Source organism: Grus americana, chromosome 6 (assembly GCF_028858705.1).
Source record: "Grus americana isolate bGruAme1 chromosome 6, bGruAme1.mat, whole genome shotgun sequence".
Classification (NCBI taxonomy): domain Eukaryota; kingdom Metazoa; phylum Chordata; class Aves; order Gruiformes; family Gruidae; genus Grus; species Grus americana.
Genome location: NC_072857.1, coordinates 21,497,719 through 21,524,243, shown reverse-complemented (window position 1 = coordinate 21,524,243; position 26,525 = coordinate 21,497,719). Strand labels below are relative to the sequence as shown.

The window sequence follows — 26,525 nt, the reverse complement described above, 5'->3', positions numbered from 1 at the left end:
CTCAAAGACTGTAGCAACAACAGCCCACAAACCGAAGCCCTTCAACATGAGCATTGATATTTCTCAAAAAAGGTTGCTGTTATCTGGCAGAGACTCAAATATACTATGCCAAGCTCCAAACTATTTCTGTTTGGTTTTTTAATTGAAATGATAAAAATCATGCCTTTTTGGGATGGAGATTCTGTTGCATCTCTAGATGCATGAACAAGAAGCAGCTAATCCTTATGCTCTGTTCTCCTGTGTAATAGGAGAAATGTTAGTGATGTAAAGGGGTGTCTAAATGATTTTTTTTTTTAATCTCTAATGTCTAGTGTAATTACTAAAGGAGCAACAGTGCACAGGAAAAAAACCAGCAAACCCAACTGGTCTTCATTTGTAGCTGATGCAGTTCTAAAAATAGTTTTCTAATGTACACATATGATTAAAGAATTTGGGGAATTGGCTAGGAGAGGTCAGTACGTGTCAGGACAAGTGAAAGGGGACTGATGGGTATGGCTTCCCCTTCTCCCTTTCTCTGTACAGAGATTGCAGGCTGCCCTGTCTTCTTCCTTCCCTCCGAGCAGGCTGGATGTCACCCTGCAGCAGTTAGCATGAGTCAGGCTTAGTTACTATAGCTGTTAGCTTAAGCCCATGAACTTTAATCAACTTTCTGCTGTGGCAGAAGATGACAAAATGCTACGATGAAATCCATTCCTATGGACTCTGTTCTCAGTGCCCAGGCTGCCCCTGTGGGGTGCAGGGGTGAAGGGACCACAGGGCATGGTGAGAAGGTCCCAGGAAGCAGGGCTTTCTGCTTCTGCCACCAACTCCAAGAGGAGAGGGAGGAAGGGACAGTACCTCTGTGCCACCACCATGGGTAACAGTGTCTCTTCCTTGCCGAGAGGACACGAGAGTCCAGAATATCACCAGAGGGTATTACAGGTAGGGAGCAAGTGTTCAAAGCCAGCATCTCCTTCGCACAGCACACGCAAAGGCAACAAGCTTTCAAGAGCTGACTGCTCTCTGCCCACAGCTAGCCCTGTCCCTGTGGCTTTTTTACACTGGGAAAGTTTGCAGATCTATTCATCCTGTCATTAAAATGTTCACAAGTGTTACCTATGTATTTGGTTCCTAAAGAAATACAGCTGTGCCAAAGAAATTTTGGAGCTATTTAGCTTCAGTACTCTGTGTGCAGTAAAATCTCGCTTTTTCTATAAACATAAATTTATTCCTAAGGAATGGAAACGAAGAGAAAAATGGGCTTGGGCTTTACAATAATTCTCTCCCTTCTCTCTTGTCCTTAGAACTACCACAATTAAGAGGCAGACCTTAGTTTAATTGTTTTGGTTCCTCCCTCCCCAACATTTACTTGGTTAGTGTGTTTTGTTGCTTGTGGTTTCCTAGGATTTTATATACTCCTGCCACAAATGTTAAACAGTTTATCTTCTTCTGTATTAGGCGCAAATGCTTTAAAGAGATATTACATGAAAAGGTGCATGAAATCTCATATTGGCATAAAAAGTCCTTGCCGGGGGCATCTTCAGTGAAAGATGTGCTTTCTATAATGCATATTTTCAGAGAATTTTGTACAACACCCAAAGAAACTTTTTATAAGTTGGTACCAAAAATAACTATGATTTTCAAAGAAGGATGAAGATCATGGCTCAATGATTCATTCATTTATCCATCCTGCATGGTATTTTGTGGCATGCCCTGAAGTTGGAGCAGCTGGATTAATTTTTGCCAATATACATGAAGGCACATACCATTCTCTCCACCCACAAATCCATAAAAGCATGTGATTTTCATAGTATGGAGTAGTTAAAATTTAGCTGCTTTTTTTCATATGCTTTGAAAAGACTGACAAGATTAAGGTTTTATTTTTGCTTTTTGTTACCTAATTTTCCTGTACTTTGTGTTGTAACATCCCAGAAAAACTGCAAAATAGCTACTGCTGGGTAGACTAGAGCCATAGGAAAAAACCCGAAACATTTCTACCATGAATATGAACCTGAATTAGTTTACCTAGTCTTAATCAGGCAGGATGCAGTCCTTTAGTCCTCGTGACTTTCACACAGGTTTTACTTGCGGCAAACAGCCTGCTCTTCAATGCTTGGATATTTGATTTGAAACATCTGTCCTACCTAAGTAATAGACCAGATGCGTCATGTTACTAAAAAATTCTATTTCATAATGGACTAAAATAAATTGCTGTAAGAAGTCTCGACTCTTTTGGAAAGCCAAGCCATTTACTGAAACTGTGTGACTCCAGTGTTATCTGAAAATATGAAAATGATGGTCTTATATACACCTGACAATATACTTTTAACTTTTAGAAGTAGCAGTTAATTGAAATTATTTGAGCCTAGTTTTACACCAGCACGCAGTGGGACTTGCTGCAAAACCCCTCAAGACATCTATAGAGCCAGCTGATGCATTCATATATATTCAAGGAGATTGCAGCTCAGATCCTGAAGCCAGCTGCCTGTCAGCAAGGCTAGTTATTTTAGGTACAGATCAAGCTATACATTTTCCAGTTTGGAGCCAGATGAGCAGCTAGCTGAGATTTCCTTGCTTATAATCTACAATAAGGAATGTGCATGCTTGTCATCTTGGAAAGAATCTTGAGCTGGTCCTAAAGGTTGTCACTCAGTTCTGCCTCGAGGAAGACCAACAGTAGGTTTACTCCAGTGACTTATTTAGTGGTGTCACTAAAAGTTTTGTTTAACGGAAGTTTGTTAATAAAATATTGAAGATATTTAAACCTGTGAATTCATATTCACAAATGTGAAACACTATAAAGAAATGAGAGAGATCTGGATGCAAATACTTTGTTATTTTGTACCCTGGTTCTGTTTTATTTTAGTCCATTAACACTATTGCAATCGCAAAAAGAATTTATGACAGCCTGGTTAATTCCTCTTTCTGTAGTCAAAGGCATCAGGTAATTGTAAGATGAACAGTTTTTATATATTTTGCTGCATCTTATTTAATTTATATGGGCAGTTAGACATACCAGCATGTGAGAAAGCTGCTGCCTTTTAGAATAGTTTCTTAGGTGGGAACACTTGCATAAATGGTCAGCAGTTGAGGCAGCTGTGGGTGAAATGGCCTTTCTTATTAAATGTCACAAGATTTAATGTCACAGTATAACTGGGATGGAAGAATAATTGAGCTAGGCTCAACATGTCTTTTTCTGCTAACATGTTACTAATCTACAGGAGTGTTAAAATATGTTTTGTAAAGGCCCTATTCACCTGAAAATTGTTGGCTCATACAAAAAAAAATAAACTGTTTTATTGTAGAGCTTATGAACAACAATTCTGGATTTCCTTCAGAGAGAATTTAATTTGTAAGTAAAGTATACAGCAAAATGGAGCACAGTAAGGAATTCATGAAACACATGGCTTTAAAGATATTTTTTTTTTTAAACCAGCAAAACCCCACATATATAGCACCCAAACACCATAACACAGGTAGTAACCGAGAACTGACTTCTGTTTGAAGTCCCAGTATTTAGCCTTCATTTGAGAATTTTCTTTCAGTAATTTGACTTGATTGACTTTAACAACTAATTTATTGATATAATAATTTCACATAAAGTTATTAGTTCAACACAACTAACCAAGTCACTGAAGAAGGCCTTTCTGTTTTAGCAAAAGAGCAGTGAGCAGTGTAGGACATTAAGTACACTGTTGTATCTTGAAATTTTAGATTTTTCCATTACCTTTCAAGTAAAACATAATAGTAGTAGAGAATCCTTTTGCAAACATCATTACATTTCTGATGGTTTCTTTTTGAAATGTAAAAGGATTATTTTTTATGCTAAAGGTTATATATTTATGTCATTTTTGGTAAGGAGGCAATTCACATGAGAAAGGCAACCAAAAGTCTGAATCAGTGTTCCAAAGGTAACTATTTTGAAATTGTATTTCTCACTATTTTTTTTCCCAAATAATTTTAACTGGTTTTCCAACTGGAAGATGTAAAATGAGTAAATGAGACTCTAATCTGCACACACAAAATATACTGTAAGCATTCAGCTCCACCTTGACATTTTCTGGGGAAGCATTCTGTCTTTCATCACACAGGTTGTCTGCCTGCTTTTGCCACTAAGAAAGAATTAGAAAGTTGAAAAAAAAATCCCCATAGCTCTTTTTTACTGTTTTTCTTACTTGAAAAAAATTTTGGGAAACAGTTAAAGCACATTTCTCTTGTACTTTATGTAGTCTTACTTATTTCCAAATGGAAAACAGTTACTGTATTTGTCATGCTGCAACTTCTATACTAAAAAGTCAGAAATGTTTCTAACCAGAAATATTTTCCAATTTAATTATACACTCTAAATAGAACAAAAAACCTGCTTTCACTGAAAATTCGAGTGCCACTGCTGTGATTCAGAGGGTTACAAAGTCTGTATGAGTTGGGGCCCAGCATTGTGATTGTTTTCTTCATCAGTATGAATAGATGAAGTTTTTTATAGCCAATAATTTGAAGTACTTAGGAAGCTAAATCTCTATAAATGTACAATTTAAGAGTACTGACTTTAATTTATGATTATGCATGCAATACTTGCTCTGTTTTCTTCCCGCCAAAGAAACAAAATTAACAAAGAATGCTTGTTCTAATTAATCAAAATAGTAATAGACAGTAACAATGTTTAGAATTTGGTGCAAATTTGCTCAGTTTCCAGATATTTTTGCCCATTTAACCATTTCTTCATCAATTGTGTTCTGCATAATTTATCCCATTATCTTAATCTATATTCAAGCGCTGAGTTTACAAAATGTCTTTGTTTTTTTGGGGTTTATTTTTAACCTCAGAACAATATAAATACTTTATACAAATTGTTTGTACTGAAAAAGAGGGGAGGAGGTGGTCAAGGTGTATTTGCCCTATAGGAAGGAAAAACATGGCAAAGTATCTTAGCAGCAGCTCTTCTGTGAAATAAGGGAGACGAAGTGAGTATTGCTCTCAGAATTAAATTAATGCTAATTAAGCTCCCTATCTAGCATGAGGAAAAAAAGCCTTTTATGCTGCTGGGGTTTTATCATTACTGATAGTCATGCAAATCATAAGATAAAGCCTACTTTCTAGTAGCAACAATTTGTAACTGACATAGGCATATCAGGTAAACTTACAAAAGCAGACAAAAATCCTCTAGCAAAAATTATTGAAAGTTGCACTAGTTCTGTATCTTAAAAAGCATCTGGGACTTCTTTTGGTTTTGTGGGGGTTTTTTTGTGGTTGTTTGTATGCTGACATAACTGCAGTTGCTGGCAGTCTTATAAAAGCTTTAAGTGGCCATCATTAGTTTCCAAAATTTATAGCACCTCTTAGAACTCATTCTCTAAGTTATTTTGGGAACCAGATACGAAAAGAGAAAAATAAGATGCCTTAAAAAGCTTACTAAAAGAGGATTTCCATTTTGCAAGAATTGATCCAAATTTTTCTCAGAACATCATATTTGCACAGAACTAAAAAAATCTGAAAAATTTCTGGATCTCTTGGGACAACCTGTCTGGAGCCCAGACAAGGCATCCTATGAATCTGATTTCCATTCAGTGAAAATTCATAAAATCCAAAATGCTGCAGGAAAATTCTTCCATTTATGAAATCAGATCTTCTTTAGAAAACCTTTTCACTGGAATATTTCCAAACAGTTCTGTTTATCATGTTTTCCAAGATATCTGGGCATAACTTACACAATGCACATAGGGATCAGCAATATTTCTAGCAAAAATGGGCAAAACACAATTGTTGTCTTCAGTGCGCACATTTAAATACCAGCTATCCAATTAAGTCTGGGCAAAGGATGGCAATGTGCTCCTTAACTTTCCAGGATGAATTCAAGTGTTACATTCCTAGCACTGACAGTGCTCCAAGGTTGGTTAGTTGTCTCTTGCCAAGACTGTTAGTTTGAGGCAAATGTAAGCAAAATTCAGAGAGAATGAGTAATTTCTTGAATTACTGAATCATTTAGTTATAGTGGTATGTACAGCCTCTTGCAGGAGTGAATAAACAGTCTTTCATTGAGAGGAAAGGGCATACTCATCAGTGTTAGGTGCAAAGAAATAGTTCTGGCCGTTGATGCAATCAGTGAACATCAAGTGAAGTGCCACCTGGAATAAAAGTCAGGCCTGCAACTCCCTGTCCTGTGTGCCAAGGAACTGCTTTGACTGGTGTTCAGAAAAACTTTTAAAAGAGCGTCTGTGTTTTGAGTCCATGTTCTCCTAGGCTAAAACCACAAAATTTAATTTCAGTCCTCAGGAGACTGAACTGCAAGTGCGCAAAGTAATTAACCATTAGCAACTGATGTATGCTATAGTGCTGGAGAGGAAACTGCAGAGAACATAGAACAATTATCTCCTGCCTAGTAAAGCTCGGAGGAGCTTTTGCCTGCTTATTAAACATAAGTTATAGAAGGTAAGAAGGATGAGTTGGAGAAGGCAAATGCCTGAAATCCATGCACCCAATAAAGCATAACGATGTGAATATATAAGGTCTGATATAGACCTCTGTAGGAAATGTCTTAGTTGTAATTGTGTGGTCTTTCCTGCTGTGAAATTATAGCAAATACTGATGAGCCTTCTATTGAAAACTGTAGCCTTTTCTTTGAGTTTACTTTTTTGTGTGTAAGGCAGGAGCATGAGAGAGAGGATTTTAAACAAAGGCAGTCTAAGACTATAACAATCCTGCTTCTCCTGAAGTTCAGGAATGCAGTCACAAAGTGAAAGAGTAAATATAGCAGCAGTAAAATGTTAAGTTTTTTATTTTCTCTATTAATCAGATTAAAGTCTCCCGTGCTACAGTTGTAACATACACTTACAATTAGTAAATAAGCCGAAAATCCCAAAACTCTAAAAAGCCATAGCTTTTAGAGTAAAGGTAAAAGGGGATCTTCATCTCTGATGTTAAATATACTCTTCCTGAGCACAGTACGGCATGTTGGGGGAATTTATTCCCACTTCACTCCATAATGACACATAATGATTCTGGACAGAGACACTAGAATACAAAACATCCCCTGAAAAGATGGAGTAGCTAATGCTTTAGTGAGAGCTTTTCCAGCAGAAGTTTTGACTGAGTTTAGAAAACATTCTCAGACAACCTCAACTTCATTCTAACAAGAGTATTTGCATGGCCTGTTCCTCCTTTCTGCTTATAGCTTATGTTCTGCTTGGCTCTGCTGTTCTCAATACTTACAGGTGCTACTCATAGTTTAAAAAAAAAAGAAGAAACAATTCTTCAAAGCAGCAAACAGCTGGGTCTCAGCTTCTAAATTTTTGCCTGCATGTTCTGATGAGTTTTATGCTATTGAATGTATGCATATTTTAATTATTTAATGACCCAAGGCACACTAAAACTGTTGGGTACTAGAGAGACTGGAAAGGCATGCAGAAGCTAGAATCTACACCCAAAAAGGGACAGCTAATGAGGCTCTGACATTCCCTGTCTGCCCAGAAGTACTGGCTTTCCCATTCCCCTGGAGTTTTCTTAGAGGAAATGTCTAGTTCCCCTAGGTGTTTTGTAAAATACTACATTTTGAAAACAGTAATTGAATTACCGATGTGGATTTTGCAGCACACTTCTCTGTAAAAACCGTTTGTACCTAAACCATCTGAACTAATTAAGAAAGTGTTCCTATGCATCATCATTCCGAAAATCTAAGTCTTTGAAAGGGCTCTGTATCCAGCATTTGAGAGTCTCTGAGAAAAGGATGGTAACAAAAAAGTAACTTCTACTCACAACTGTAAGACTATCAGAAGGTGAGGATGGAGTATCTCTAAAGAATCGTAATCAAAAGACTCCTGTCCAACAATAGAATCATTTAACAATAACTTAAAACTTTGATGACTCACTAATGCAGGTTTTCCCATATTCTCCGCCACCCCCCACCCCACCCCCCTTAATTAGATGCCATGATTGCAGTCAGGAGAAAGAGTCTAAATTTAATATGGAAGATGAAATATAATCCCGGTTTCACGTCACAGTGCCACATGCACAACCTTACTATGGTTAAAAGCTAGACAAAATACAAAGTCTGAACTTCAGTCCATATATACTGATTCTAAATGAGTGCAAGAAACTGAATTTTCAAGGTGAAACTTTCACTCGCAGTGAAAAGTATCCTTCTAATGCACCAAGTTGTAGCAATCATGTCTCTTTTTAAAAGAGATGCCTTTAAAGTCAGACAACTATAAAGGTGTCTTCCACACCACTGAATACCTATTAGTGTACTGTCCCAGACATTGAAAGCAAACTGACATCGTCATTTGGAAATCAAGGTGTGCTCAGGTGATCACAGCTGTGATTTTTTGGGCCAGACAATAAGTTTAGTCGGAGCCCTGAGGTGGCTATGGCTGGTGTGTGTGCAGCACAAGAAATTTCCCTTTGTTTATCATTCAAAATTGACTGAGTTAAGAAATGTGCTTGTATAACCTAAAATAAATAGAATATAAACTTTCTCCCATTAAGGAGACTTACTTCAAAGTTGATATTTCTGTTCTTGGAGCTCTTTCTTGCTATATGTTTTTTGAGGGTCACCATTCAGAAGTGAGTGAATTTATTAAGAAGCTTACAAATAATTCACACTCATAATGGTAATATTGTCCTGAAGAAAATGATGATACAGCCATTCCTTAGGATCTTAACTTATATTTAACTGACCTGGAGATCTTTGGCTGAAGAATCTTAGCAATATCCAGCCTTCTCGGGTGCCAAATAACCACTGCTTTTACTGACTTCAAGTAACATTACCTTTATATACATATAGAAAAAGAAGCCTATTCTTGACTTTATGGTTTATTGCTCAATTTTCCTGTATTGTAGCTGAACTGAATTAAAAACAGTGCAAGTGAAAAGATATCTCTTCCAGGGAAGGCTGAATATAATATTATGGCTTCAAGGCACTGAGCAGCATAATGTATTTTACCACTGCTGTTAAAAAAATATTAAGAATGTCACAGAAGGAATGAGAAGTATGGATTTTTGGGAAAAGAAATAAAAGTTCAGTGTTTAAACATTCAGAAAATAAGAAAAATCTTCATTTTTCTTTTGCGAAATAAATTCTTCAATCATAAAATAAGTAAACCCCAACCAATAAATTCAGTGCTGGATATGGGACATATATTGTGGGGCTCTCTTTGTTGGTATTATCAAACCTGAGAGTCACTGAGGACTGAAAATTATTGGCATGAATGAGAGATTAGAATTGGATCTACAGGCATTGCAATGCCTGAATTTGTGTTCTACAATGGAAAGATTAAAGTTTTATTAGATTAGATCAAAGAATAGAACTGAATTGCATTTTTGAACTCTGTTGTCCTTTTGTATTGGATTCCTGACATACATACTATATACTTTATTCTCTCTAATCATGATGTTTTATGTCATAATTGTGAATTTATTTAATGGCAGGTTTTGCATGTTTTATTTTCCAAATAAACATTGGGAATCGAAAAGAAATTATAAGAAAAAAAATTGGTCTAAAATAATACCTAACCTACACTTGGCCAGAATTTACCTTAGGAATTGCAAAGCTAGTTTTTTTTATTTAGTCCCATAAACTGGTTATTTTTTATATTTAATCCCATTTTATTTTGCACTTGGTTTCACCATGGTCTATACAGCACCTGCCACAATAGAACAAATACTAATTAGGGCCATTAGGTGCTAATATACAACAAATTACTAATAGTAGTATCATGAAAATGTAAGAAAAATTATTTCTGAACAGATGCTCAGAAGACCACGATTCAAATAAATCAAAAAGGTTTACAGATCTCAGTATAATAATCCAAACTTCCACATTATGATTTTTCCAATGAAATAAGCAAGTACATCTTTTGAGGTTCCCCTGTTGTGAGCAGCAATTTTCTGCTTTTGCAAACTTGCACAAATGAATCAAATATAAACAAGAAAGGTCTTGCTCCTGCTCTCATTGACTTCAATCAGAGTTTGGCATTGACTTGGAAATGATCATTACTGGATGGAGAATTATTATATTAAATAGAATGTGCAATGGGCTGCAGTTTTGACTTGGAATTTCATTAGAATTCTCACAGTCATTTTTATTGTTGACTTTTTCCTTGACTTAGTTTGCTAAAGTAATTTAGTGCTTCATGGGACAGATTCTCATCCTACCTTGTTTTACACTAGGATAACTTCATTGTCTGGAAGAATATTATAAGATTGAATTACTAGAATTTTCTTTATTTAGGAGATTCATCAGGTAATTTGTAAAATAATAAAAATTATCAGTAAATTTTAAGAGCTTATTTAAATAAAAGACAAAGCACAAGAAACATTTATTTAGAGTATTCTCATAGAAATCGTATTCTCTGCATCAAAAAATTGAAGTCAAGGAGAATCCTAGGCAAAAGCACTTATGCAAGTGAAATCAGTATGTGCCTTGCTAATTAAGAAGTTAACTTTATAAAGCTTTCTCCACATTGGTCCTTTTTCCACTTTGTTGAACTTTATTAGATGATCTATGACTCAGATCCTGACAGTATAGATGTCAATGTTAGAAATGTACTGGCTTCCTGAAGAGCCAGAATTTTTATTAGTATCCTTATATTTTCAAGATTTATTTTATAAGCATGTTAAACTTCAGAGCCTGCTGGTTTCTCAGTTAGGAAACTTAAAAATTTGCTCTAGTAAGTTTAATGTTGTCACAGAAAAGAACCATACCCTTTGCAGTCTCTCACATCAAACTCTGTGCTGTTTCGTCCTGATTAAGATCACGTTTTCAAATCAACTTTATCTTACACAACCCTTTCTCTCTCCACTGCGTGCTCCTCTGTGCCAGTCCTTGATTCCTTCTTCTTTCCTGTTCTTTTTTGTTTGTTTGTTTGTTTATTTTTTCCTTCTGAGTGCAGGAAGTTATTTACTGGAAGAAAGGCCAAAGGCGAGGATGCTTCTCAGTGACTCTCCAAAATTCAGTACCTTTCCCTTTATTGAAGATTTCCCCTCTCTTTCTACAGTTCTGGAAATGATTGGATGAGACAGTTACTGCCTTATATCTACAGCCCAGCCAACTGTAGGTAGAAGATTTGCAAATGGTTGGCTGTGCCACACGCCATACCAGCTGGTGCTTGATACTGAGGACCCTCAACTTTTTTTTTTTGCATCCCTTAACCATTGCCTCTTGCCTATAAAATACTGGTGGAAAAAACTATGTAGCTGACATTCAAAATCATCTTTACTGATAAAGACCAAAACTCTCTATACTTTTAAACAAATGGTAATATGCAATTGACTATTTTTAATACGACAACTATAAAAATTGTAATTCTCCAGATAAACATACATGTAATTAGAGTGATTGCCATACCAACAATAAGGCATTGCTGCTATTATAAAACCATAAACTGTTAGTCAATATACTATAAAATTCAAAATCTAATTGAAATTGCTAGTTTAGTATAATTCCCAAAAGCCATCATTCTTTAATATTGTGAAATGAATGGGAGTTTTGTGGAGCTATTAATTGTTACTGACAAGCAATAACCACTGGAATGAAACTCCAATTATCAGCAGCCATTAATCACATTTACTGTCATCTGTGATGTCAAAAAAAAATTCAACAGTATTCTAAACAGCAAAAAGGAATTTATACCTCTTATGTTTTAATGCACTTCATAGAAATCAGATGGTCCTTTGGTGGGGTAAGCAAGGAATTACAAAAGGCTATTTTCATTCTAAGCACAATGTTCAGTCTTGTATATTCCAGTTTAAAAAAAGTTCTCCCACTTTATTCTATTTTGATGAAGACTTAGATACCTTGCAGGTTTATTTCTATACAGTTATGTACAATTTATAACATAATTTGTTGCTAGCATGATGTTATTGCAGTCACCTGGCTTTAAAAATAAGAAATTACAGAGATCATCTGAACATGTAGTTCACTAGTCTGTTCCAGGAAAGCACTTAATGCTACTTTTAGGATGCAGGCTTGAGCAGGAGATGAAGTGTTCTTGGAGATGAGGGTGTAAATAAGGGTGGCAGAGCCTTCATTGTGGTACCTGAGCATTCAAATAAAATGAACTCATTCAGAACACGTTGTTCAATACTTTTAATCTTGTTCATTTTTCAGATTCTGTTGTTTGCTTCGAATATTTGTTTTCTCTTTTTTGGAACCTACACAGTATATCAAAACTAAACACGTACATTTCTGGGATCAAAAGGATAGGAAATTGTTCAGTACTTTACTAGAGACTGGATTGGCCAAACGTGCAATGCAGGCATCGCAGTCAAAAAGCCGTGCTTGCAAAACAGGATCTGCTTGCTATACCCCTGAAAATTCCTGATATTACAAATAACACTGTTGGACCATTATGGGCATATTGTGGTCCTTACTCTCAAATGATACTGAGGTTTCTTCTGGACTACAGCAAATACAGATCATGCTGGGTGATCAGGATATGAGACTTTGCCAGTCATTTACCTTGAGAGTCTGTCTGCTTTTGATGGCATAAAGACTTAGATTTAGAATAGTGTGGAAGCACCAGGCTATAATCTGCTGTGAATAACTTCAGCAGTGAAATCCTAAATACTTTGTTTACTATGTTGTTCACTTACAGTTTCATCCACTCTTCATAATCCATCAAAGATACAAGTCCTCTAACATGAATCAGGAGAGCAGGAATCTGTTCATAATATACTGCAAATATCCAGCAGAATATCTTTTTGGAAGAAGCATATGAGAATTGAGAGTTGAATACATGTCAAAAGAAGCCCTAACATGGATACAGAAATTGCATTTAGCTAGATCGTAGGTACCTCCAAAGCACAGGGCAGTTGCTTGTTTTTCAAGTTTTCAAGTAGAGGTGTATTTATAAAATTGATTATATTAGTGCCTCTGGAAGTGAAAGTCAGAGGTTGACCATACTAACAATTTTATTATTCCAGTTTATATAACCAGTGTTCCAAATTTTTTAAATACTGCATTTTCACTAAAAACGGGGTGCGTAGCTGACAGTATGGTTTTATAATGCACAATGTACTACTTAAATAGGTCATGTCTTTAAGATTGTCCTCTCTGAAATTCTCTTAAGATAGTGTCACTGTTCACCCCTTGGTTATTTAAAAACTGTGGTTAGATAAAAATACTTTAGTGGTGATTTTCCTGCTAAATGTAATTGAATGTTCTTCCTCTGAAGCATAGCAATTTTTTGGCTTATCTGCATTTCCTTAAACTAATTGAAGGCTTTGAAAGTATACACATCTAATATAATCAATATTATACTATAATAGTGTCATGATCAATTAATCAAAAAAATTAACTGCCTAAATGAATTGAACTAGCAGAAAAAACTTTGTCTGTCATGAGAAAACTTTGGAATGTCTTCCATTTATTATTTTCTTGATATTTTCCTGAGTTGTTCACTGTGAAATTTGAATAGTTTGTAAATTTTTTAAAACAATAATAGTGGTAATAATTACCATGTTATGGTAAGATTTTAGGTTGAAGAATTCATACTGACATTCCATTTCTGATATTTAATTAAACATTTTTATTTTTTCAGAAGAAATTACTAAGCATTTAAAAAAAGGGTTTTTTTTCATTACCAATTTAAAACTGCTGCACCAAGAATTTTTCACGAAATAATGCATTCATTTATGCTTGTTGTCAAGGTAACAGTTTATCAGAATAACAGAAATCAAACTATTTAAAATGGAGTTGTAAATTCTTAATTTATTAGGGTAAGGTAAATGCTAGTTCTGTCAAACACTAGTTATCTTTCATTAGTATGGAATTGAATACATTCTTAGAAGGAAAAAAATATAAAATATTATTCTCTCTTGTAGTAATACATAGCTTTCCTTTAAAGAAGACAATAATAGACAAATGTTTGCTAATTCAGCAAGTATGTTTACAATATGGAGTCTTTAAATTTGAGCATCAATTAACATGTATTCCAGATTCCTGATAACTTAAAGGGAAGAACACCCTTGAGTAGAATAGCGAGAACTGGCTTTTTCTCTCCCTTTCTGTCTCACTGAATAATAACCCTCATTTAGTGACATCAGTCATTCTTGCATCAGCCTTTTTTTATGGTTGGAACAGAAGATTATGTGTGGAATAAGCATGAGTGGCATTCAGACTGAAATGTGTGAAAACTTCATAGATTTTTGATAATACAGTGGAAAATGTGTCATGAGTTGCTGTTAACATTAGCTGAGAAATGGAAATGGATGCAGTAATTTGCACAGCAATTGCAGTTCAGCCCCTCCTGCCATCACTGGGCTGCAAGTATTTACAAATGTAAACCATTGGTAGTGAGTGCTAGGAGGGGGAAGCTTACAGGGGCCAAACAGCCATATTCATTTTACCGAGAGGTTGTGTTATCTTTAAAGGACAATGGGTCACCTGGATGACTTATTAAAAAAAAAAAAGTTATCTTCCTAATAAGCCAGTAAAAGCTTAACAAGAAAGCAAAATGCATAACCCGTAATGGGAAATATTGAGAGTTACTAGTTTTTCTCTGATTTATTGCTGTTAAAGAACTGGCTAAAGAGAACAATCTTTGACTTTTTGGCTGCTCAAACTGAACACTTGAATAGATGACAGCTTTGAAGATGTCATCTAAAGTATTGCACAATTAGCATGAATAATTTTAAAATACCCTGTTCCTGTAACAGATCTTGAAATGCTTTATCTAATGGACTATGGTGTTTAGAGCCAAACTATTCAAAAAACTAGCAAGCCTGTGCATTTCCAATACTTGGTATCACAAAATCTATCATTTAAAATTGAAGTGGTGACTGAATAATAGCTCCCAAAGAATGATCTGACTGTGGTTGCATTTTGCTTCAGAGTCAGACACCTCCAAAGATGGCACTGCAGGGTGCGGGGTGAACCTCACTTCACTGGTGTGGGAAGAATTGAATTTGCAGGCAAATACGGCTACATGAAAAGCAAAGTATTTTTTTCATTGCACCTACTTTCCTGAAATCTTGGCTAAGTTTTGACCATGTTAATAACAATCTGCTTGTGAATTCTGATATATTGTAAGAGGAAAGCCTTTTTAAATTTGGACATATGGTTTGGTTTGGGTTTTCTTCGGCTTTGTGAACAGCAGCTCGCTCATCCTGATACTGAATTGACACAACTAATTCAGGATTCTTTTACTTTAATTGTTTTCAGCAAATACTCTCTCTCCGTGCCCCCCCCCCCCCTTATTCTAATCATTCATTTGATGATTTTATTATAGCTGTGCATACAGACTCTCATTTTTAGAGATGACTGATTTTTCTCCGACCTACTCCATGTAAAACTATTCTTTATGTAAAATGGTATTATGGTAAAATGTGTAGCACTGTACATGGCATTTGCTGACTTTTGAGTCAACTTGCTTTGAGGTTGTCTGTAGGCTTCTACATATGGTGGCTGGCAGTTTCTTCCTGTTTAAATATTCCTGACAGGAGTTTATTACTTTTCAGTAACTGAGGAGCAGTATAGTACACGTTTGACTCCCGTATTTAGTTCCATCTCCATTTCAGTTACAGACCTTATTGCTATAATTAAGAACTATACAATTTGTGCTTATTATTCTGTATACCTTAAGTGTGTTCTGTTCTCCCTTTCACTTTTAGCGCACTCCCCAAGGTAATACAAAATAATAACGTGCCATATGGCAAATGGAATCAGCTGTAACACCACACAGCGTCTTTTATCATGTAGCTTTTACAATATGACATTCCCAAGTTTGTAACTGATGAATATTGCATGTCCTAGAGAAACTCTAGCTCTATTATGTTGCTTCCCCCATTAGAGGCATCCTTGCTGATACTCTGAGCCTTTTTTTAACATAAATGCAGCAGCTGTCCTTTTGCAAGAATCAACAACATACAGAAGGATAGGCAGAATGTCTCAATGTGTGGTAATCTTGCTAAACGGCAAAAAGTTAGCATGAACACAATATTGCATTATCATTAATTGTGCAACATATAATTGATACGATATAACAGTAATAATAAGTTTTATGTAGTTTGGGAGGCGTGACTGGGGATTTTTGTTTGTTTGTTTTTAATTTCTGTAGAGCTCCTGGGAATTCACAGAACGTGTTATTTCAATAGTGAATTTCCATAGGTTTGGAGTCAGTCATCTGAAACACACTGTCTGGAAGCATTAGATGTTGTTCTATGAAGTTAAACGTAAGCATAACATAGGCACTTTGTAGAAGGCTTAAAAAGCCCTTCTACAAAGCCAAACTCTAAAGGAAATTCTGTGTTGTGGATATGCTAAATGGGTATGATAAGTTGATGATGTTACTCAGGAATGCAAAAACCTGTAAGTAACCATTTCTTAATAGTGGACGTGTCTTGGTATACCAGCATCTCTAGTTTTGTGAGTGGAAGGGAGAGGTAAGGATTAAGAAGATAGATAGGCAAACAATGGATATGTGATGTTTAGTTATGAATATTTCTTTCTATCTTATGCTAGTGGCAAAAATGTAATATCAATCTATTCTAAAACAAAGCATATCTAATAAGTTAAGAGAACGTTTGTCATGAACAATTGCATCACATAACATGCAGTTAGCTTAGTTTCCCAGCTTGTTTTAGGCTGTAGAGAATATACAGCCTCCACCCCATTTACGGGTCCCACTGTGTTACTACAACTTTTCTCCAAAGCAGGTGAGCAGAGGAGCAAAGGATGAATTGTTGCTCACTGTTCCTCCAGTTTTGATCCTTGGTAAATATATTTTTACTCCTCTTTAGTCAGGCTTAGAAAATAGAAGCGTGCTCACGCTCTAAATCAACTTTCCACCTGTCAGCAGTGTGAGAAGGGAGAGGTGGGTCATAACACATGTTGCTTTTCTGCAGTGTGCATGTAATGCCCCAAGAGATTAGCACTAGGATGGTAAAATGTAAGGTTTAAGAACTTTAAACTGATTTTTTTGAGAAAGAACAGTAATACACACACCATGACTCTCTTTTACTCCTTTGTAAAAATATTGTTTGGTTCGTTTGGTTTTCTGTAGGAAATAGTTACAATGTTTTATTTAAAATAAAATGAAATACAGAAAATGGATTTTATTAAAAGAAATGTCAAATACTAGTATAGTAAATATTTTCACTGAGGGTAACGGCAATTTTGCTCAAAAAGGAAATTCATTGTGCGAGTGCGTGTAAGTAGGGTATATGCGTGCGTGTACATATGCCCATAGACACATATAGCAGGAATTCTCAGAAATAACAGGAAGGACAAAATAAGCATAAACTATTTGATATGATTCTTTGTATGATTTACACTTTATATAGAATCACCTGAATTCCTTACCTGACTTTTTTTAGAAACTTCTCTGTCTTTTTGTCCTTATTTTTTCTTTCTTGTTGATCTGCGTCATATGTACTGCCGTTCTCCGCCGTTTGTTTGCCTCCTTGTCACATGTGAAACCAGTGCGGACTGTATATTGATAAACCTGCATTGACAAATATCCGTGAGTTACATATGGGTAAATGACAGACTTTTTTTTTTTTATTACTCTTCTTTCTGTCTTCCATGACAACAGAGATAGCATGAGAAACCTGGGGGCAAGTTCTGAGGTAATAACTTTGCACGTGTGAATACTGTTGTATTTTTATATTGCTAACCACTTAAATCCAGGCACAAAATCTATTTATATAATATTTTTTTTCTGAAAAAAAATGTGGCAACAGGGGCACTTAGAAATAAGTGTCTTGGAACAGAAAACATGTGGGCTTATGAGAAATAGAAACTACTAGTGTTTGGCAAGTTGTCCTTTGGAAGCCCAAGCAACACCTTCAGAGTGAGCAGTCATATTTAGAAGTGCCACAGGCTAGTTTAGTTGCAGCATTTATCTGTTTTCTTTTAGGCCTGATCTTGAAGTTTACAACAAGGTGCCTATCTGAGACACCTCTGCAGGGTTCAGTGATTTTCACAGAATTCTGATCAGGCTTGCTAGAATTATCCTTATATTGTAAATGGCAATCTTCTAAATTGCAATGTAAAGCAGGTTAGTCTGTTTCCTTTTCTGTTTTATCACTCTGTGGTGTTGGGTTTATTTTGCCAGAACTTATTTTCTTGCTTTTCCCCAATTCCTGACAATCCCTCCTCCATCTCTTGTGCCTCTTTTCCTCACCTTTGCTTTTGAATAATCATACCTTTAGGCAAGAGTTTGTAAATTAAAATTGTATTGTCCTGGTTTATGAACTTAACTATTCCCAACATTCTCATTTCTAATCCTATAACTTGCTTAATTAAGTCCAAGATAGTTATAAACACCTGTATGGGGAATTTGATCATGATTATCTGAAATTACATATTTTTGTCATACAAGCAGGTATGAAAAAAATTAAAATTTGGGAACATATAACGGTGACAAGGAATTTTAATTGTTATACTGTAGAGTCTTGGGACATCTTTTCTAACATTAAAAGCATATCTTTAAAATAACTTTTACGTTCATGGGGAACTTATTTCCTTGAGAAAATATTTGTTGCAGTATTTGTTGACCCTTTTCCAGTAGGATTTATGTCAGAATGGAGACAAAAAGCATATAGATACTTTAAAATGGCTTTCTTTAAATGATGCAAATGGTTCTAGCCTTCTTATGCATGGAGTCCTTGAGTGTTCAGTCTGAAGGACTGCACCAGCCTCTGCATAAGCCTGCCTGCCTGCCACTGAGCCTGGGCTGGCAGCCTTCTGTGGCTCAGAGACACGCAAATACAGTGCAGTGGGCGACGCCCTGAATCAAAGAGGAACTTAGCCTAAAAAGAGCAGAATTTGGCTCCATGTTTCCCTTTGTCTCACTGCCAAAAAGCTTTATATATAATAAACACAGTCATCAAAATTCACTTATGACAAGTAGCGGTTAGCTTGTGCATCATTTATCGCAGAGTTCTGTGATTAGTCGCGTCTTCATATACTTTAACATGTAATATGTGTTTCCTTAGAGCACGCCACATCTTATTAAGGTGTCCAGCTTTTCACAGGGAGGATATTAAATGAAAAGCATTCTTATTTGCCTGGAAATTCATGCCATACACCAAATACCATGTTTTCTGTGATTAGTTAGCAGGAACCATCTGTCATGTCCCCACCCCCACAGCGCTGAGGAAGCAGAGACTGAAGGTGAGAAGTATATTTACTTTTGACAACAAAACCAGCTGTTGCTATTATTTTTAGCTGTAAGGCAAACATGCTGGAAAAGGTGACTATCTATTGTGATTCTAGTGCACTGGGACCACCTGTGAGTGCTGGTGACAGCAAACCTCTTCAAATCCAGAGGAAAATTACTTTATGGCTTATGTCAGGAGGGCATGTACAAACACAGCTCCAGCTGGGAGCTGGAACCAAGAAGCAGAAACTTTGGGCTAGAAAAGTATCAGGATAAGTTCAAGATGCTCCCCCTTCTCCTGCCTTTCTTTTGGTAGAAAACTATATTGGAAAACAGAACTATTTTTCTCTAATGGTAACACAAGATTCTGAAATTAAGCACAGCAGGTAGAAACATCTGGCACAGATTTAAAAAGATATTGCGTATTCATATGCTGAAATGTTTCCCAGTGCTGACAGCTAATTATTCTGAGTGGACAAGGTACATGCTCTGCGGTTGTTCAACCTCTGCCAATTTCCCTTCTTAAAACTCTGGCACCGTATTTTGGGGGCTGTGTAATCTAATCTCTGTTATTCTTACCATCATCCCATCAGACTAAGAAAGATATTTACAGAGCCAAATCATTGTGACTTTGAATACAACTGCAGCAAATAGGTATATTTTCAACATTTTTGAGAAAGGGAAAAGGGGTATTTCTTCACTTAAACCACTTTATTCCCTTGTTACCTTATTTTTTATTATACAAGGAGAGCACTGTGCTATGGTCTGAACGTACCTAGAGCATATTTCAGGAGTAAAATATAAACATTGGCAGCAAAGGGCACTTTATGCAAATGCATTTCCTGAGTGATGGCTCTTCCTCCCTGATGATTCTGGCAAGACATCATAATTTGGGAAAATAAGTGGAGTGCCCTGCCCTTCAGCTCTTTTCTCTAGAGCACGTACATCCCCTTGCAAATAGGATTATGACAAAATAAAAGGTTCATTTGGGTGGGAGCTTCTTTCAAAATATGTTCAATATATCACTGTAGAAAATAGTAGAGATAAAGCAGAGCTATAAAAACCACACTTTTAGGAAGAGAAAACAGACCATCATGCCTAACTCCTATATTGCACTCATTTTCCTTTTACAGCCTACCTGTCAGTCCTGTTATCCTTGTCTAGAAAAGCATTTACAGTAAGTCTCTGCTTCAATCAGTTTCCATGGTAACTTGGTTCTGTTTTAAAACCTTTGCATAAAAATGGCTTGGTTAAAATGATAATGAGCTGGAGTACTTGCCCATACCTGAACTACACCTTTCTCATTGCTCAGAAATAATCAGATAGGGGTGTCACTCCATCTGCTCTAGTTCCTTTAGCTTCTGCAACACTGTCTCACTAACCAAGTCAGCTCAGTTTCTTTGTCATTGGGAAATCTCAGTTTTCAGAGATGTGTAGGGTTTAGGGTACTGTTAGTGTTTACACATTACATGCTGTGGAGTAAAGCATGTCAGGGTCTGGAGTCTTGAGTTCACAGATCCCTCTGTGTGTACAGTGCCTACGGCAGGGCTGAAAGATCCAAGTACCATAGCATCTTTTAAGAAAGGAACCAGAGGAGGCAGGCTGTCTCCCTTCTAGACAATGCTTTTCACTAAGGTAGGAAAAAGATTTCTCTTCAGGCCAGATCAAGGGGAAATAAAAGTTCAGAAAAAAACAAAAGAAAGTTTTAATTGATTCTAAAAATCTTGTGATACTGTCCCATCACTGTGGATATGTTTTATCCAAACTTTAGTTATCCCTTATCCTAGTTTCAAGCTCATCTATTGCACTGACAATTTCTGATTCTTTGGCTCAGTTTGACTTTGTCTTGGACAGTCTTTTTCATAATTCTGATTACTTCTTTATATTGTCTCAAATCTCACTTAGGGAAAAAAATCAATATCCTTTTTTATGTAACTTACATGCTTCAGTGATAACATGAGTTTCAGTTACAGGGAAATCTCAAAAGAACTTCTAATGTGGATCTGATAGAGCTCTTCAGCAATTACTCTGAAAACTTGCTGCATATCATAGAAGTTGACACCTTTCCTGTGATATCAAAAGCTCCTAAAATTCTGGACTAGATCTGCTCTTCTAAGTTGTATTGGTAGCGTAATATTTGTATAGGAAGTTTCTTGTTCCATAGGAGACACTGATAGAATTTATGAAAAATAATTTTACACTGCTGTATCTTCCAGGCAGGCATGCCAAAAGCTGCTGAATGTAGGTATACACCAGTTAATTTACAGCTGAGGTTGTCCAAACAAAGACTTGGTAAAGATCTCAGGTTTTGGCATGAGACAAAGCAATATTATTTTCCTGTGATAAGTGGTTGCTCAGCTGGTCCCTATTAAGCATCTTAACAGAAACAAATCCGTGTTTGCACTGTGTTTTATAGTTTGGATAGTATGAGATATTACCGCCTTGTCCTTAGCAATACATAGAAGGGCACTGCCCAGTGATTTTTCACACCTTCTTTTTTCTGAATGGCACTACTATGCAAAGTGTATGTGTGCTATATCCTTTATATGGGTTTACTTTTGTATAGACTAAACTTTATCATCTACTGATTCATCTAGATAATATGATCATCTTGAAATTCAGTTGCAATTTAAAAGGAAAGAATCAGTATCCTTGTCCCAAACCAAATAATGAGTGTACTAGAAGTTTGATTTAGACCTATATAATTCCTCCCAAAACAACTTGAAAAAACAAGCTTTCGAATGCATTTTTCCACCCCTTATACTTAACTAGCAGTCTCATTTACCCCCTATGTCCTAACACTGTCCTATAGACATTAATTTCTGAGGGCAAGGCATTGTCAAATCAGGGTATCATAAATCTACTGAATTTCTTTCATCAGTCATGGCAATAACATCTTCACAGTACTCCCGTGTGTCAGCAGAGTGTGACCTTCACTGACTCATCTGTGCAGACACTGCTTAATTGAACTATACTTTTCCAGTGCGCATTTTAACTTTCACACAATGAGTTTTTCAATAGCCAATGTCCAACCAACTGGCCTCCAGTTTCCAGACGAAAGAATAAATAACATCTGATGCTTTGTCAATTGAAGAAAAGTAGTTACTTATTTTTAATCCTTTTAACCTCTTTTCACTCAATTGAGCAATTAAATATGCTTACACTTTCCGTGTTTTTTTATTCCTTTCATAACCCTTTGTATAGAAGGAGGACCGATTCTGTGCCTCTTTTCACCATTGTAGCATTATTGATTCCATCCTGACGCTAATCAGTGCTCCAGAAATGCTGTAATTTAATGTGAAAACTGATCATACCCGGTGGCCCCTTGAGATGGGAAACTTCTTGTAGGCATGGTTTTTAATACAGTTCTTATTGTATTTATATAATTTGCGTAGTGCAACAGGCTAAATTTTCTTTTGCCCTGAATATTGTCCAAATCTATGGCAGATCAATTGTTAGCTGCAAAACTATCTCAAATATTTTGTTTGATATTCCTGCCTCTTTTTAAGTAGATTAAAAAATACTGTTAAATTAAGAGAGTCTTATTTCTTAATTTTTAGCTCGTTATCCTGACTTATACTTTTGTGTTGGGTTTGGGTGGCAAGGTTTTGGTGGCGGGGGGGCTACAGGGGTGGCTTCTGTGAGAAGCTGCTAGAAGCTCCCCCTGTGTCTGACAGAGCCAATGCCAGCCGGCTCTAAGACGGGCCCGCCGCTGGCCAAGGCCAAGCCAATCAGCGCCTCTGTGATAACATATTTAAGAAGAAGAAAAACACTTAGAGAGAGAGCTTTTGCAGCCGGAGAGAGGAGTGAGAAGATGTAAGAAACTCTGCAGACACCAAGGTCAGTGCAGATGGAGGGGCAGGAGGTGCTCCAGGCGCCGGAGCAGAGATCCCCCTGCAGCCCGTGGTGAAGGCCATGGTGAAGCAGGCTGTCCCCCTGCAGCCCATGGAGGAAGGATGAGGGGGTGTAGAGATTCCACCTGCAGCCCATGGAGGACCCCACGCCGGAGCAGGTGGAGGCACCTGAAGGAGGCTGTGGCCAGTGGGAAGCCCATGCTGGAGCAAGTTCCAGGCCGGACCGGTGGACCCGTGCAGAGGGGAGCCCACGCCAGGGCAGGTTTGCTGGCAGGACTTGTGACCCCGTGGGGGACCCCACGCTGGAGCAGTTTGCTCCTGAAGGTCTGCACCCCGTGAGAGGGACTCCATGCTGGAGCAGGGGAACGATGAGAGGAGTCCTCCCCCTGAGGATGAAGAAGTGGCAGAAACACCGTGAGATGAACTGACCGTAACCCCCACTCCCCGTCCCCCTGTGCCGCTGAGGGGGGGGAAGGTTGAAGCCGGGAGCGAAGTTGAGCCTGGGAAGATGGGAGGGGTGGGGGGAAGTGTTTTAAGAGTTGATTTTATTTCTCATTCCTCTACTCTGTTTTGCTTAGTAATAAATTAGATGAATTCCCTCTCTAAGTTTGGTCTGTTTTGCTCGTGACGATAACTAGTGAGTGATCTCTCCCTGTCCTTATCTCGACCTACAAGCATTTCGTTATGCCTTTTCTCCCCTGTCTAGTGAATGAGGGGAGTGAGAGAGTGGCTCTGGTGGGCACCTGGCCTCCAGCCAGGGTCAACCCACCACAACTTTTTAAAAAGTCCTTTTTTATTCCTTTTTATTTTAAAAAAAGTCTTTTATCATCTTATATTAATAATTACCAAGTATTTGAGAAATACCAGTATTTATTACTAATTTAGTTGCTTTCAGGTAGGAATTCCAAATAGTTAATATCTGTGCCTTAAATAATTATGTGATTTTTTTTTTCCCCTCTTTAAAACTGTGACTACCCTCATATGCTGCTCTATATGATTTTTTTCTTTCATTTTGCATTCAATTCATTTTCTTTAGTACCTGTTTTACCCCCTCACGGTGCTTTCTGAAGACACATATCATAATTTGAAAGCTAGTTATATTGTGACCTAAGTAGAACAAGCCTGTTTGGATAAAATAATAAAAGCTCAAATATTCACGCATCGGTGAACCTTCACATTACAAATCTCCAATGCCTCTGCTGATGAAGGCTGAATGGGCTACGTATAAACAAGTATGTAAAGTGAGACTCAGTAGCTTGTAAGAAGTTAAAACTCTTCCTGCATTACCAGTTTGCTGCTGTCTGTGGTAGCTGAGTTGGATGAACTTTGCAATTGTAATCTGAACCTCAATGTCCCTCTTTCCTGGTCCCTCTGCTCCTGGTGTCTCCTGCATGATGCATCCTCCAAACCTCCACATTATGTCCTAAACTTACTTTCAAGATCTCTCTCTATCTGATTTTATCCTCCTTATGCAAAGTATTCCCTCTCCCTGGTTACATGTGAGAAATCATGCTTCGAAGTGTGCTACACAGAAAGAGATCAACAGAGGAATACCGTTGTGAAAGTTACAGGAGGGGAACTGAATGTGCAAACAGAGTTTGGAGAGTGTGAAGGAAGGAAAGAGCAGTGCTTTGTTTCTTCTCTGTCTTGGTTTCAGCTGGGATAGAGTTAAATTTTCTTCCTAGCAGCAGGTATAATGCTGTGGTTTGGATTTATGATGAGAATAATGTTGATTACACACTGATGATGTTAATTGTTGCCAAGCAGTTAAGGACTTTTCAGCTTCTCATACTGGCCTGCCAGCGAGGAGGTGGGGGTGCCCGAGAAGCTGGGAAGGGGCACAGCCGGGACAGCTGACCCAAACAGCTGGCCAGTGGGATATTCCATACCATACGACATCATGCTCAGTATATAAACTGGGGAGAGTTGGCTAGGGAGAGTGGCACCATAACTCAGGAACTAGCTGGGCATTGGTCAGTGGATGGTGAGCAATTGTGCTGTGCACCACTTGTTTTGTATATTCTATTATCATCATCATCATTTTCCTTTTCTGTCCTATTAACTGCTTTTATCTCAACCCACGAGTTTTGGGGGTTTTTTTGATCCTCTCCCCCACCCCACTGGGGGTGCGGGGAGTGAGTGAATGGCTGGTGGTTGTTTTAGCTGCCAGCCAGGTTAAACCATGACATTCTCTCTGTTGGCTCCTTCTGTGAGTAGCACAGTCAAGATAGGAGTATGAAAGCAAGTTTAGTTGGATCGTTAAGCTGCTTGCTGACCAAATTAACCGGGTAGAAAGGCTCAGAAAACGGAGTTAGACACTCTCTTTGGCATATGTGGTTTGTCTGAGTCAGAACCACAGCACGTGAATAGTCTTACACACTTTCACTTCTGCTGTTCTCTTGCCTCTAGCTCTCCTCCTGACAAAGGCACTGCTTATCTGGCAGTATAACTTGTCACACTAAATGCTCCTTATCTTTATTGTAGTAAGTAGTAAATAAGAATTGTTTTATAATGATGCAGGGTAGGAAAGAGCAAACAGGTGCAATGGGCAGAAGAGCTAGGAGCTCAAACCAAGCCTTCAGGCGCAACTCGGAGACTACCAAACCTTGTTCTGTTCTGGAAGGCCAAAAGGTTGTGAAGAAGTAAATTTCAAACTAATATCATAACCCACTCAATGTAATTAAGACATTGTTGTCTCTAGAAACTCTTGTGATCACAATTGATCCATGGGACTAATCGGATCAATTTTTTTTTTTTTTTTTAGCAGAACTGTTTTTAAAAACACACACATTCAGGTCACACTAAAATTAATTTTAAAAGTTCCACCTTATCTGGAAGATAACCAGTGTCAGTGAAAATAGTAAGGGGAGCATAATGTTTTCATGTCACCTAATAGCATTAAGTATGTACGTATATTTTGAAACTGAATTTGCTGTCTCAAAGTGACAAAGACATGGCTAGCCATTAAAGTCTGGATTATAACAGAGTTAGGGCAGTGAGCAGGACTCAGGGAAACTCAGGTTCCTTGCATAGCTTCTGGGCTTCTCCCTCTTCTATAAAATGGAGTGCATGAGACTTCCTTAATTTGTGCAATGGTAAGAAATACATTCCAGATTCTGTGATTCCCAACTATTATAAGGAAGAATGAGAGCTACAATATATGTAAGTACCTAAACAGGAAATAGAAAATAAATCATGCCTATTTTCTAGTTAACCATCATAATTTTACCTTAATTTACTCAAAGATTTGCATCTTCCAATGTGAAGCTTTTCAATGACATTACATAAATGAATCTAGCTTAACGTGTCATTCTTACAAAATTTATATCTGTTCCCCGAGCACTCCATTTCTAGAAAGAAATGCAAGCTTTCCGTATTACTGTTAGAAGTATTGTATAAACAATTCATTTTCCTTTCTGTGCTGACAGTCTCGGGTTTTGGGGGTTTATTCATAAAATCTAAACTAGCTTGTTTGATTTTCCATCTTCCTTTCCTTCTTTAAAAAAGTACAATTTGAAGGAAGCACAAAATCAGATGGAAGAACTCAGTTTGGGCTCTTGAGAATATACAGCAATCATATTTCCTTTTACAAAGGGAA

The 26,525-nt window shown here is 37.2% G+C and overlaps 1 protein-coding gene across 11 annotated transcripts in view; it reads right to left on the bottom strand.

Annotated features, from left to right (window-relative positions):
- Positions 1-26,525, bottom strand: part of B3GALT1 (beta-1,3-galactosyltransferase 1) — a 212,259-nt gene that overhangs the window by 99,122 nt on the left and 86,612 nt on the right. For all 11 annotated transcript variants that reach the window (XR_008577690.1, XM_054830419.1, XM_054830421.1 and 8 more), the window contains one exon: positions 17,273-17,414. The gene's annotated coding sequence lies outside the window, so the exon portion shown is untranslated. The remainder of the gene's footprint in view (positions 1-17,272; positions 17,415-26,525) is intronic.